At 37.8% G+C, this 15,287-nt stretch overlaps 1 non-coding gene across 1 annotated transcript; it reads left to right on the top strand.

Annotated features, from left to right (window-relative positions):
• The first annotated feature begins 2,821 nt into the window (after positions 1-2,821).
• On the top strand, positions 2,822-2,925 carry LOC134800408 (U6 spliceosomal RNA). The gene has a single exon (XR_010145530.1). It is a non-coding gene; the product is annotated as a U6 spliceosomal RNA (small nuclear RNA).
• Positions 2,926-15,287: the final 12,362 nt, after the last annotated feature.

Genomic DNA, 15,287 nt, shown 5'->3' with positions numbered 1-15,287 from the left:
CGATGACGTCCGCGCATAGGTTGGTTACTATGCGTAGAAGGCGTTGCATATATGTGTGATTAAGTATTTATTTGGAGCGTAGCAAAACAAATGCTTTCTACTTGTGACGTGTTGCTTAGAGATGCTAGATTAATCGTTTCTTTGTGCGGATATTGTTGTAATTTCATTAATTGTGCTATATTTCTATCAATGTAGCTCTTGGAGCTCCCGGTGTCAATCAGAGCGTCGGCGCGAATGTCGTTGATAGTTATGGCGACCGTAGTTTTTCGCAGGCTCGACGGGCTTGCAGCAGAATATTCGTTTTCGTAGGAATCTTGAGATGGTAAGCTCGGGATGGCATTGCTCGTGGAAGGAGAGTCACGAGACCGGCAAACTGATGCAAAGTGTCCCTTCTTGGTACATAGTTGGCAGTGAGCGTGGAAAGCGGGACACTTTATTCTTTGATGTACCTTACCACCGCAAAAGAAACAACGTCGTATTTGTGGTTGAGGTACTGGGACAGCAGGAACAGCAGCATTGTGAGGATTTGTAGGTTCTTGTGAAGGCAATACTGGCAAGGCATTCAATGTACTTGGGATGTTAACACCAATGATTTCGGAGTCCTTTTCGGCTGTTTCGAGGCTTACTGCCTGATTATAAGCTTCGTCCATTGACAGAGATGATTTTTCTAACAAACGTTCCCGTATTTTAGGCGACAGAATACCAGAAATAAAGGCGCATCGTACAGCTTGTTCTTTATGTTCTTCAGCTGAAACGGACTTGAAATTGCACTTTTGTGCCAGGAGATGCAAAGCGCGGCAATATTCAGAAATACTTTCGTCTTGCTTTTGTTTTCTTGTCCCGAGGACGTGGCGAGCCAATATTTCATTTTGGGGTTTCACGAAAGCTTTGTCTAAGAGAGCAATAGCAGATTCATAGGTTTGACAGTCTTTGATGATGATGAAAATATTAGATGACAAATGGTTCGCTAGCAGTTTTAATTTTATAGTATCATCCGTGGCATCGGTGGAAGTATGTTCTGTGAGAAAGCTAGTGAAGGTGTACAGCCAATGCAACCACTTATCTCCAGCCGCGGGGGCCGTAGGTTCAACGTCAAACCGTTCCGGTCGAAGATATCAGGATAACAAATGCGATGACGTATCATCTGATTCTTTCTTCGGATCCGTCATTATTTTTCTAGTTAATTAAATTGATACATAGAAACGAAATACCAAAAGAAATTGGCTTTAATTAACTAGAAGTATGCATAAGATAAATTAGACATATAGGATAGACATTAGGTTTCTAAAACACGTATGTCAATATCATAAACAATATCTAGAAGACAAAAGGAGATTATATGTCACAATGTAAAGCAAACTAAAGTAGGGCAACACTCAAAGAGTAGTATTGCGCTAAGAAAAGCAGCAATGTACAATGTACATCGAACCAAAACTTTTTTTTTTCCGCTGAGCGCGCCCGTCAATTCAAATTGTCACTCGCGGATTCTCTATTGAAAATGTTTGAAATTGTTATTAATAGGTATGGACGGACAATTTAAAAGCGGTGTGTGAAGTTGATAAACATGATTAACTAATTTGAAGATCTCAAAATAAACTTAGAAGTGGACTATGCCGTTAAACAAGAATGTATGAATAAAATCATTGCTTCAGCAGGTAGTCCTACTACTGGATTTTAATATTTTATTAGATTTCTCAGTTGGCACTGTAGGCATTGTAGGCATCTTAGCTTTGATTAAGCACAATCTTATTTAATATATTGGTATTTAATGGTGACACATCAGAAATATCTCTTGAAATAGAATCGATTCAGAATGTAAACAAAGATGATGGCTGTCATTCGCGATTCACATTCCACAGATAAAACACAGATGACACGCGATTTTCGAATTAAACAACTGTACCGATATTCGAAACCTAAGAATAATATTGAGAATGGCAACATTGTGTTGTCGGTCGTATTGTCCTTTTCTAGCATATACGTCCCTCTCTCTCTCACATTCCCACCACAGAGCAGTTGGTTTTGACAGGTGTTTGACAGTTACCGCCAAAACAAATTTCCAAGTCATTGGCTTGCTGTTTTTCCATCTGGAAGGTCGTGAAGCTAAACTGCTGGTGAGTTTTTGAATTTGTACCCCAGTTTAGCTGACTATATTGAAAAACAGTTTCTAACGGCTTTTGCCGTTCGAAATAAATATTTAAATTTAGTTGTCCGATAAACTATCTAGCAAATAAAAACGATCCGGAATAGTGATGTGCAAGTGTTTTCAAAGGCTGCCTGCGCGCACCGTGGCTATGCCAATGAAAATACTAAAACACATGTTAGAAAACACATCGAGCTGGTAAAGCGTGCACGTGTCACCATTATAATTTAATTTTATACCTACATTAAGTCTCTTCAGAGTCTTGTTAGTTTAAATCTTTGTGTGTGTGTATAATAACGGTTGAAATTATAATACTTAAATGGTGATCTGTGGAGGCATACCCTTCAGTTTTCAAGTGATTTGTGTTTTCGAATACGAAAGGATCGGATAGTTAATACGTGTTACGCAGAACCTACGTATGAAGGTAGAAGCTTATAGACGTGTAGGTTTTATCTGTCCAAGTATCTATCAGCAATTTGTCTTTTTATCCCGTTCCGGGTTAATATACTATTTATTGCAAAATTTATTTTTTGGTAATAAACTTGCTGATAAATAATGTGTACCCGCTTAGGAGTCGACGAAGCCCCGCTTCGCGGGGCTTCTATTTCCGCTCTGAGGGACACAAGGTAACGAACAAACCTACATCGCAAACATTGCATTTATTTTTGTGGAAAGTGAGTACTTCGGCAGTACATAAACTTAAATCTGACTAGACATAGAGAGAGATTAGCATGGCTCTGCGCAAGAATGACATGCGAAATCGTGAAGTATTTCACTCTTTATCTACCAACTTATATCTCTCCAACTAGATCTTTGATTTAAAAATAGGTACCTACTTAAATAAATAACTTAGCAGGTACTTACAGCCTAAAAAGGTTAAGGAAAGAACTCTTGCATGTAGTTGCTATATGTGCTTGTGTTATTTTGGATTTGAATAATTTGATTATTAATTCTATACGTAACTACATACAAGAGGGTCAATTCTTAAGCCTACCTACCTACCTACATAAATAGTACACTTGTAAACGTTTCAAATAAAATCGGAAGCCTGTGATTTGGAAGGGCATTAACGATACGGGAATCTTTAGATTGATTCATTGACGAAGACGCATGGTTTGGTTCATATTGTCAAATTATATTAGTTAACTGTAGAGTTAAAGTTTAGTTTTGGCAAATCTGCGCGTCACCGTGAATGACACTCTCTAAAAGTGCCTATTAAAGCCTGCTTAAAGCCTTTCACCTTGTCGAGCAAGGAACCCGCAACTAAGGGAATATTACCCACAGGGTATTTGATTTGAATGATATTCTTAAACCTACGTCTGTTATGGTTCCACCTGCGTGAGGTGTGCCTAAGAGAATCTTTTATTCGTTCACAAACTAACGTCATGTTATTTGTGATATAACCAATATATTATGTACCTATCTAAGCCTGCGCAAGGCTGCCATGTTTCCACCTGCGTAAGGTGTGCCAAAGAATCTTTGATTCGTTCACAAACTGACGTCAAGTTATTGATGATGATATTATAACCTATGTAAGCCTGCGCAAGGCATGTCAGACATATTCACAGAAATATAAATGATATGGTTATAACACAAGCGAGCGAGTAGGCCACAATCAGAAAAATATTACAAAGATGAATTTGTAAATATCTCCTCTTAGAGAAAGTAAAAAGGGTTTAAAATAATGTTTTGGGTAAAAATCAGTCGAAATAGGCAAGGCTTCGTTATTAGAGTTTTCATTTCTGTTTACCAATCTATTCTAAGGGTCCCGAACACCCTGTTGGCTAAACCCAAAATTGGGCTAATTAACTGTGGTAAAAGTGAAAACTACTTACTGTTTACAATAACATTTCTAAAATCATAAAAGGTAAAAAAAATAACCTAAGATTCCAGGCCTATCTCGACTCATTTTTATTTTAAAGATGATAAAATCTTTGCAACCTAATATATAAATAAAATTGTGGTCTGGAGACGCTAAGCCTCATAACTTGGGCGGCATAGATAATAATAAGAAATTTAGTCGCTGAATTTCGACTATAAGCCCAGGCAGAATATTGATAATTAGAATAAGGAGTGCTCAATCCTCCAAGGTCCAGATAATCTGTGGACTCTAATTAAATCAGGCTCGGTAAGCTCACGACACGACAGAGCTTACGATTCCATTCTGAAATAAGCTATGTTTACAATATATATTACTCATAGTGTGAAACAAACAGCCTGCTCAAGGTGTACAAAAGGTCCGTTTAACGGCCCTATGAATATCTAAAAACCTTTGAAGTCTAGGCCTGCTAAGGCAGACTAGAAATAAATACATATGATCCCAACGTAAGAGCAGCTCACAGTTGCATAAATTATATTTGCCTCGAGAGCACTAGTCTTTCAGTTAACATGTTTACGAGTACCTACCTATGTACACGATATGACCAAGGTTACCTACCTATTTAATTATTATATCCCTGACTGCCATGGTATGGGAAATTATTATGTGCTGGCGGTGCTGCACAAGCATGTTTGAAATAAAATATACAAAACTGGCCTAACGGGCGTTTATGAATTATGTATTTTACACCCTTATGTCTGTATTGTGACCCTGGAAGTTTTAAACCACCTGTATCGTAAGTGCTCCCATGCACGGATTAAGTTTATTATAAACTACCCATGCCCTAACCTCAAGGGCAAGTGCTTCTATGCACGGACCAGATACTGTTACCACTTAATTCACTTATCATGACTTGTCATAGTTTGATACTACACGTTTAACAAATTTAAGAACGTGGAATGTACCCACTACAAAAGGTTTTTAAAAACAGTGACTGAATGGTTTGCACGAAAGGTTCTAGCACAACTTCTGGGCGGTCACGCCTAGGGCATGACCCTCTAGTTCTCAATTTATACAAAATTATAGCATTGTGATACTGTTCGCTTGCACAATAAAATAGAGAAACAGGAGCACGCCTTCCGAAAAGGCGAAGCTATTTTGAAACGCCAAACTTTCAAAAATGGATTGAAATATGTAAATATGTCTTTGGTGTGGAACATGTACACCCAAACAAATGCAGTCATTTATTATATGTTGGTAAAACTCTGCCAAAGTGTTAGTCTGTCTGTACAGCGTAACCTGAAGGCATCAATGCACATGAATCTCTTGAAACATGGTGGATTAATTAATTTACACCCCGCCTGTGTCTTGCTCTTACCAAATCCACAAGTTAAGGACCTCAACCTATCTAGGTACCCTTCTTGCCCGAGACCTGAAAAAATGTTCACTATAATCTCATGCAGTCAAGTGTCGGAAAACTAGGTCCACACACTTAGCGCTACTGTGAATATATATCTAAAAAGTCTGTAGACTGCCTTCCAGGAGGCGGGATGCTAATAGACTAGCCTATATGGTAGGCCAGAGATATAGTATTCAAAAGCACACTGGTCCAAATCCAGTAATATTATATGTATTTCAAAATATAAAATAATTGACAATTCGGCGTATATTTGATATCAAAAAGTTACAATTATCCTTAGTTCATAAGGAGGATAAGTATACATAAATATCAAATAGATTCGACAAAGTGTTGACTCTAGCATTGGATGAAATAGGTCCCTCTTAAAGGGCCTCTGCGCTGTTGGCTTTGGGCCCACGGGTGCCCGGCAAAAGGTCGGGGACCCCATGGTCCGCACAGTTATTGCAAATAATGTATGATCACTAAATAAACACACAATTTTGCATTTTGGTTAAAAACACATATGCGATGAGCTAAGGTTTCGAATTAAGTACCTTATTCTTAATAATTTACACACTGGAAAGAGGAAACTGAATATTCAGAATTAAGCAATGCTATGAATGGTTTACATAAATTAAACCACTTTAGCGTTCAGAACCAATCAAGCTTATGCCTACTAGTAGGCACCAGATAAGGTAAACTACTCTTACTGCATATATAGAAATTAATGAGTACAATTAAGGTCACTTGATGATAGCTAAACATGAATATAAGCAGAATGAGCCTGCACCTTTACAAATATAATTGATAAGGTTCTGTGGCACTTATATATTAACCATTTGAACGCCAAGAGCACCAAAAAGCGTCATAACTAGGCGTGCCCACATGAGTGTTATGTTACGGTTTAAGCTCTCAAAGTAACCTTCACAATTTTAAGTAAGGTTTGTTTAGGTACATTAGCTCGCGTTCGCGTTAGTAAAGCGTACAAAGGATTAAATGCATTTTATAGCTATAACCAAGTATATAGCTCACACTGACTCACAGTCATTAAAGGAATTCAGTAATTCCCTATGACATTTTAGTAAGTAGGTATAGGTACCCAATATTAACTTTGTGGGTAGTGATAGTGAATTATAACGAATATTTAAAATATTCGTCTACTTAATCCCGAGGGATTCTGGAAATAAGAAAGGTCTTGTCCTTGTTATATTCCTGCAACTGCTTACTTTACTAGATAATTATTATCAAATTTGTTAATAATTGGGAGTTATAAATAAAAACTACTCGAGTACTTTATGATTTTATTATTTTCATACTTGAATTACATCACTCCTTATCACAGATGTTGTATGCTCCTTGAAGAGTAGACTGACTTATCTCATCTTTTTTTGCCTAGTTTTCACATACATATAATTAAGTATAGCACCATTGTGGTGACTCATTTTTTCTCTTTGAACATTTATAAGTACATTAAGTACGTATATGAAATGTAAAGTTAGTAACATAATATAATGGTATATCAAATTGTATGCTTTACATAATACCTTTCTCCTCACAGGTGTTAAAATAAAGGGTGTACTACATAATTAATTAAACACTCGTAATATAAAATATATTACATATACATAATAAGTACATGTATAATCACATTGGCTTGGCATCTTCCCACCACCAGGCGATAACAAACACGTCTCAATATTATTCTTAGGTTTCGAATATCGGTACAGTTGTTTAATGACAGCGTTTTACACAAAAATAAAACGCTAATTAAATAACTTACCATATTCGAAACCTAAAGTTTTAATCCTGCCTGGTGTAAATATGTATAAATTTGAGACAATGACTTGGAAATTTGTTTTGGCGGTAACTGTCAAACACCTGTCAAAACCAACTGCTCTGTGGTGGGAATGTGAGAGAGAGAGGGACGTATATGCTAGAAAAGGACAATACGACCGACAACACAATGTTGCCATTCTCAATATTATTCTTAGGTTTCGAATATGGTAAGTTATTTAATTAGCGTTTTATTTTTGTGTAAAACGCTGTCATTATTCGAACACAGTGTTGCTAACCCGCGATTTTTCAAATTTGTAGCCGTTTGCTACCTCCTAGTGAGTATTATATTCTTTGTTTGCTACTGACAAGATTTGCTTGACCCAGTTATATTATTTACAGTACGTCAGGTCCTATCATCATCATTATTATATATAAAATCGAAAAACCAGAACGGGATAAAAAACGAGCGAAGAAGCGAGATGGCGCCTTACAAATTTCTAAAAAAGTTTTTGACACGTATCTCGAATACGACGCACGTATGATAAGAAAAAACTGTTTAAATCTATTATCTAAATATGAGAATAGAACTAGAGCATAAAAACTATCGCTTTCGATGCGTATTTAATTTACAATAAGCAAAAGAAAATTTCATAACAATCTTCATTTTACGATGATCGACCATTTTCGGCAACTCTCGGTTAGTTTCGTTTCGGTGGAGGTACAGACAAAATTATTTGATGTGATGCTACAGACATACCCAATGTTTATGTTTGTCATGTTGGTATACAGTTATTGCGGCGTTTTATTACACGAAGTAAAATAACAAGTGCTGTTAACCTCAACCAGCTCAACCTTAGTCTATAACCATACGAGTGACTTAATGCCATAAATGACTTATCAATCAAATTAGTATTATCGTATGGTTATCGTGTTAATAATTTGTATTTTATTGTTTTAAATTTCTTTTTGAGTTATATTATTCAGATTGACTTTCACGGCTTCGGCAAACATTGCCATTCGTCCAGGGAACGGGCTGCCGAGATGGGCCAAAAATACAAAGTTGATACCAAGTTAATATGAAACCCAGTTCAAGGGATGGTGCCCGTGATAATGTGTGTGTGTGATAATTATACTTTAATGACTTTACAGATATAACCAATTTGGGAACTGTTTTCTTGCGTAATACGATACCAGGTAGGATTTTTTCTTCTTGCTGAACAGTCCCCATCAGATATATCGGAACGGCCGAGGTATTCACAAATATCTGAACAATGTAAATTATAATGTAGTTAAAGTGCATGCTCAGATATTTTGGAGCTCAAGGGTTGCTCAAGATCTGCTCAACCTCGGCCATGGCGACTGGCGAGAGCTATCGCAAGACCGGGAAACATGGCGTGATCTGGTGTCGGAAGCCAGGACTCATTTTCGGTCGTAGCGTCACCGTAGCCGTCGTAAATAATGTCAATATCCAGACAGGGAAATGGGGACTATTTACGTTTGTATGAAAATGCGATTTATGGGCGGTGGTCGTACATATTCGTCTTAAGGCGGAAATTAATCTAATGAACGTTTTTGCAATTGGGCTTATAAAAATAAATAATAATTTTGGGTTAGCATTTGAATCACGCATTATAGGGAGGGGCGGGGGGAAGGGTGGCATTTTATAGGGGTTGGTCACCCCTTTCGAACGACCCCCGATTTGTGTCTAGGAGACGCGTAGTTTTTTTTATAAGTGTTTGAAATTACGTGTGACGGAAGTGACGGAACGAAATACAGTGCCAGAGTCACCGTTAGGTACGACGACGAGCGAAGCGAGGAGGAGTGTTAGGTATCTTGCGTTCACAACACACCCGACTCGCTGTCAAAAAAGAAATACAGTGGTCAAAAACATGTATACGGACAAAGTGCTCAAAAATATGTAAACGAAATTTTCTAAGTCCAAATTGGTTACCCTTTCGTACGCTTTGGTTGTTTTATTGAACACAACCTCAAAAATTAAAAAAATATTTTCGTGGTATCTATTGATTTCCTAACTTTGGGGATGGGTTCGGGGGGGTTCCTACTCCCTCCCCCCTCCCTATAATGCGTAATTCAAATGCAACCCCATAATTTTATGTTGAAACAAGTTTTAAATAAATACCTACGTAGATGAAAAAATACAATCTTGCCTTTTATCAAATCACATCATTTATTGAGAAATTTGCGAATTAAGTTATCCAAATATCGGTTACAAATAAGAAGTCCCTATCACAGTTGTTATAAACCCTGGCATGGTTCAATACATAATAATATCGGTATTTAACTAAACATAAGACAAACTCTTTATTTCATTTACGCGAGCGGAGCTGCGGGCCCGCCTAGTTTTCCATATCTACGCACGGAAAGAGCACGTTCCGTGCGTAGATATGTAAAAAGTTTAAAGGGCCATATGTAGGTGCTCTGACTTCCGGCAGGCCTATGGAACTCTCCGCGCGAGCTCGGATTTATACCTACGAATCTGCTCCCGTTTACGGTAGAAAAGCAAGCCAGGTTGCCACACGCGCTCACGCACGCACGTCACCGCGCGCCGCATTGTAAATTTTTACCATAGTTACAAGCTACGTAGTAGGTACCTACCTACTATTGAATTTCTTTAATTAAACATGTAATGTTTATTATGTATGACAAATGTATAGTTTTAGATATCTATTTATTTGAAATAGGTAGCAAATTTTAATTTATTTTGGTAAATGTTTATTTTAACGACAGTAAGTTTTAACTCTACACCGGAATATGCCTACTCATTTTTGCTCTGGTTAACTTATAATTAATTATCTGTATTCATGGGGTTTCTATTATTTTTCTTTATTGTGTAACATTAATCTCTATCTGGTTTTAAATTACACGAAGTTTTAAAACCAATTCTTGCTGGGATCATTGCGCGGTTTATAAAACGGCGTAAACACTGCGGTTACTGCAGGGACATATGACCTTTTAAAATGACTATTTCGCAAACACTAACGCATAATTGGAATATTAGGTATAATTTAAGATTTAGCTTTCCTTTTATTTCACTCCGCTGTTTAAGTAGGTATTTATTTATCATTTCTAAGCGTCAGCAACCCTATAGCGTTGTGTCGGTGCGTATGCATTATGCATGTAACATAGGATGGTTTTTATGTCGGAAATCATCCCTGAAGAGAGTGCAACGGCGGTGGAATTGAAAGAGTTAATGAATTGCCTAATAATCGAAGTAAGCAATGCGCAAATTGAATGATTGCTATTAGCATTATCTAGGTGCTATACCTACTTTAGCTGCTGTCACTAATTCCACGCAGATGAAGTCGCGGGCAAAAGCTAGTTGTCTATATAGACATATTTTTTTTTAAATCGCAGTCTCTTATCAGCTTATAATAGTAAATATTTATTTCTATAGATCGACGATAAAGATTACCTACTTCCGTCTATTGATATTTGATAGGATAAAGTTTATTTAGAAATTGATGCCAAAGGCGTAGGCGGGCAATATAATATTAATATTTATATTGAAATACAGAATATAATTATAAATGCTACCGTAAAAAGCGTCTTTAGTAAAAGCGCGTTTTTCCTATTTAAACTAGTTCTACCATACTGAATTGCCTCATTGAAAATGCGTTCTTACTAGTTAAAACTAGTTTTCCTAATCCTCGGTGAAAAACTGAAACCTACTTTTATTAACAAGCTTTTATTAGGTCGACCTGTATGTAACTATGTAATGGAATCTAAGGTAACTAATTTAATCATCTTCCAAGGATTGTAGCGTCATGAAAATTGGCAGCTGTATGTAGTTTTGATGACAATACAATAATATGGTACTGTCGAACTGATCTGATGATGGAGACAGGAGGAGGCCATAGGAACTCTCGACCTGGGGGCCGATTTTTGAATTTCGATCGCTCTGTTTCGTCACTCGAAATTCGGTGGAAAACGGCAAAATGCTAATTTTTGAAATACAAGCGATCGAAATTTGGAATCTAGTGGTATTGACCACTCGATTTCAATTCTATTAGTAGAATTTAAACGCCTAGTAGTGGAGATATCATTTAACGAAATACACGAAATCGAGTGGTCGAATTTCAAAAATCGGCCCCCTGTATGTAACTAACTATGTAATGGAATCTAAGGTAACTAATTTAACCATCTTCCAAGGATCGTAGCATCATGAAAATTGGCAGCTGTATGTAGTTCTGATGAAAATAATAAATAATATGGTACTGTCGAATTTATTCATTTAAAAAAAAAAAACAAAGTATATTTATTTGTAAACATAGGTTAAATAAAGATCTTATACAATAATTTATGTTTCACTATGTTTTGCCATTTGGCATACAAATATAAAATCAGAAGAGATGGAGCATGCACTAATTATAATATAATGTCAAGCGAAAATAATATGTAAAATGTCAAGCAAAATAAGAGTGTAAGTACTTAAAACTAAATTCTGATCTGATGATGGAGAGAGGAGGTGGCCATAGGAACTCTGTGATGAAACAACGCAACCTACTTGGTTTTTAGAATTGTCTCGATGAGTATATAGTTGTTTGTCTTAAGAAAAGTGCAGCTATCGATAAAAGCTTGTACCAAAAATGAAATTTTTGCTAAAATCTTTTTTTTGAATTTTGAATTTTTGAAAATTTTGATTTTTCTGAGTGCTATTGTGATAAATAATTGTTCAAAAATGTTATAATTCAAAGTAGTTTAGACTATTTTGTATTTTATTGATTTTTCTTTAAAAAAAAAGATTTGTTTAGTATTTGAGCAAGAATAGAGGTGCGTTTTATTTAAATAAACTACTGTTTAAAGTTGCACTGTATAGGTACTGTTTAAAGTAACTACTTTTGCCGACTTTTCTGGATCTAGAATTCTAGACTATTTCGTTATATGTAATGACGAAATTACCTAGCATTTACGCCGCCGCTAAGACGTTCCTGTACCTACTTAACTTACCGACTTGTTCGACATCCGCATCCGCATAAGCTCCGCATCGATTTTATGATAACGCGGAAGTTCCGCGGTTGCGGATGCGGACCATGCGAATATTCGCAACATCCCTGTTCGCTACTATCTAAATTAAGGTGACACTCAGGGGTACGCAGACGACCTTGTTGTGACGGTGAGGGGCAACTGCCAAAGTACTTTATCAGACCTTATGCAGAGGGCTCTCAACACCATAAATAGATGGTGCGGAGAAAATGAATTGTCTATCAATGCAGATAAGACAATTATAGTACCATTCACGAACAAGAGGAAACTGGACAAACTTAAGAGCGCTCTTACAAGAAAAGTCGAAATAATTCAAAATTGATGATACTAGTCGACGAAATTCAGGACTTTGCGCTCATTATTAGAAACAATGAGTACTTGTTCCAGTAAAAGCGTCTTCTTATCTTTATAAATATCGTTGTAAATATTAGAAAAAGGACTTATTAAATTAGTAATGATTTTTTTTCTGATGGTCGTTTCCGAAAAACCCCGTGAAGCACTGAATGGCGAGCTCTTATTTGGAAATGTTGAGAATTTTACTCTGCTAAACCTGGCTATTTTGTATTACTAATACCCTGTACTTTAGGCATATCAAACTATATTTTTCCTACATACCTTTGAGAAAGAGAAAATCAAAGTAAAATGAACTCGATTTTCTCTCCGAAACAAGTGTCAATTCCTACGAAAATCTACTTTATATCGAAGTCATTTTCATACTCAAGCAATCTGCAACGTTTGCTTATACTGTTGGTATACATTAGTGTTTATGAAATTCTACTATAATTTTTTGGCAATTTTTTGAAAACTACTCTATATTACCGATGACGCGCGCTGCGCCAGCTTAGTGCCGCGGCAGAGCTTGTAGAGGCAGGACATGTGTCGGTCGGCTCCGCACATTTTCAACGGCGACGACGAGGTTTTTTATCATTGTGTGCGGCGGGCGCCGTGTAAAACGCTATACTGTGTGCGTGTAAACCGCAACGAGAGACTTTGATCGTAGCACTGTTTTTATAGTATTATAATTTATAATGGTACAGTTTAATAAACTACCGGACAGGATTAAAAATATTTGAAACGACCTGACATTCTATATGTATTTATTTGACTCAAGATAGTACTCAGGGTCTGATGATGGAGCCGGAAGGTGGTCACCGGTACCAATCAACCATGCAACTAAACCACTTCGTGTTTAGGCTCGTTTTATTCATCTCAACAAGATCTTTGACACAAGATAGTACTCAGGGTCTGATGATGGAGCCGGAAGGTGGTCACCGGTACCAAAATCAACCATGCAACTAAACCACTTCGTGTTTGGGCTCGTTTGATTCGGCTCAACAAGATCTTTGACTTAAGATAGTACTCAGGGTCTGATGATGGAGCCGGAAGGTGGTCACCAGTACCAATCAACAATGCAACTAAACCACTTCGTGTTTAGGCTCGTTTTATTCGTCTCAACAAGATCTTTGACTTAAGATAGTACTCAGGGTCTGATGATGGAGCCGGAAGGTGGTCACCGGTACCAATCAACCATGCAACTAAACCACTTCGTGTTTAGGCTCGTTTGATTCGTCTCAACAAGACCTTGGACACAAGATAGTACTCAGGATCTGATGATGGAGCTGGAAGGTGGCCACGGGTACCAGTCTACCATGTAACTAAACAACTTCGTGTTTGGGCTCGTTTGATTCGTCTCAACAAGATCTTTGACACAAGACAGTACTCAGGGTCTGATGATGGAGCTGGAAGGTACCATTACCAATCAACCATGCAACTAAACCACATCGTGTTTAGGATCGTTTGATTCGTCTCAACAAGATCTTTGACACTAGGTGATACTCAGAGTCTGATGATGGAGCTGGAAGGTGGTCACCGGTACCAATCAACCATGCAACTAAACCACTTCGTGTTTGGCTTCGTTCGATTCGTCGCAACAAGATCTTTGACACAAGTTAGTACTCAGGGTCTGATGATGGAGCTGGACTGTGGCCACGGGTACCAGTCTACCATGTAACTGAACCACTTCGTGTTTGGGCTCGATTGATTTGTCGCAACAAGATCTTTGACACAAGGTAGTACTGAGGGTCTGATGATGGATCCGGAAGGTGGTCACCGGTACCAATCAACCATGCAACTAAACCACTTCGTGTTTGGCTTCGTTCGATTCGTCGCAACAAGATCTTTGACACAAGTTAGTACTCAGGGTCTGATGATGGAGCTGGACTGTGGCCACGGGTACCAGTCTACCATGTAACTGAACCACTTCGTGTTTGGGCTCGTTTGATTCGTCGCAATAAGATGTTTGACACAAGATACTACTCAGGGTCTGATGATGGAGCTGATGATGATAGACAGGTACCCGTCGCCACCTTCGCGCTCCATCATCAGACCCTGAGTACTACCTTGTGTCAAAGATCTTGTTGAGATGAATAAAACGTGCCTAAACACGAAGTGGTTTAGTTGCATGGTTGATTGGTACCGGTGACCACCTTCCGGCTCCAACATCAGACCCTGAGTACTATCTTGTGTCAAAGATCTTGTTGAAACGAATAAAACGAGCCTAAACACGAAGTGGTTTAGTTGCATGGTTGATTGGTACCGGTGACCACCTTCCAGCTCCATCATCAGACTCTGAGTATCACCTAGTGTCAAAGATCTTGTTGAGACGAATCAAACGATCCTAAACACGATGTGGTTTAGTTGCATGGTTGATTGGTAATGGTACCTTCCAGCTCCATCATCAGACCCTGAGTACTGTCTTGTGTCAAAGATCTTGTAGAGACGAATCAAACGAGCCCAAACACGAAGTTGTTTAGTTACATGATAGACTGGTACCCGTGGCCACCTTCCAGCTCCATCATCAGACCCTGTGTATCTTCAGTGTCAAAGATCTTGTTGAGACGAATCAAACGAGCCTAATCATGTTACTACATGGTTGATTGGTATCCGTGACCACCTTAATCATCATCAGATCCTCAGTACCAGTTCGTTTTTAAACCCTCGTTGATACAAACTTTACAACCTATAGGTACCAAATGCAATGACGAAACATGTAAATAAGCGAGTAGGTACCTATAATTTCTTTCGAGTAATATACCTTCATAAGTACGAGTATGGGGCTATTCATAAATTACGTCGTTTCAAATGGG

This window comes from Cydia splendana, chromosome 19, assembly GCF_910591565.1.
Source record: "Cydia splendana chromosome 19, ilCydSple1.2, whole genome shotgun sequence".
Taxonomy (NCBI): domain Eukaryota; kingdom Metazoa; phylum Arthropoda; class Insecta; order Lepidoptera; family Tortricidae; genus Cydia; species Cydia splendana.
This window is presented reverse-complemented; position numbering and strand designations above follow the sequence as displayed.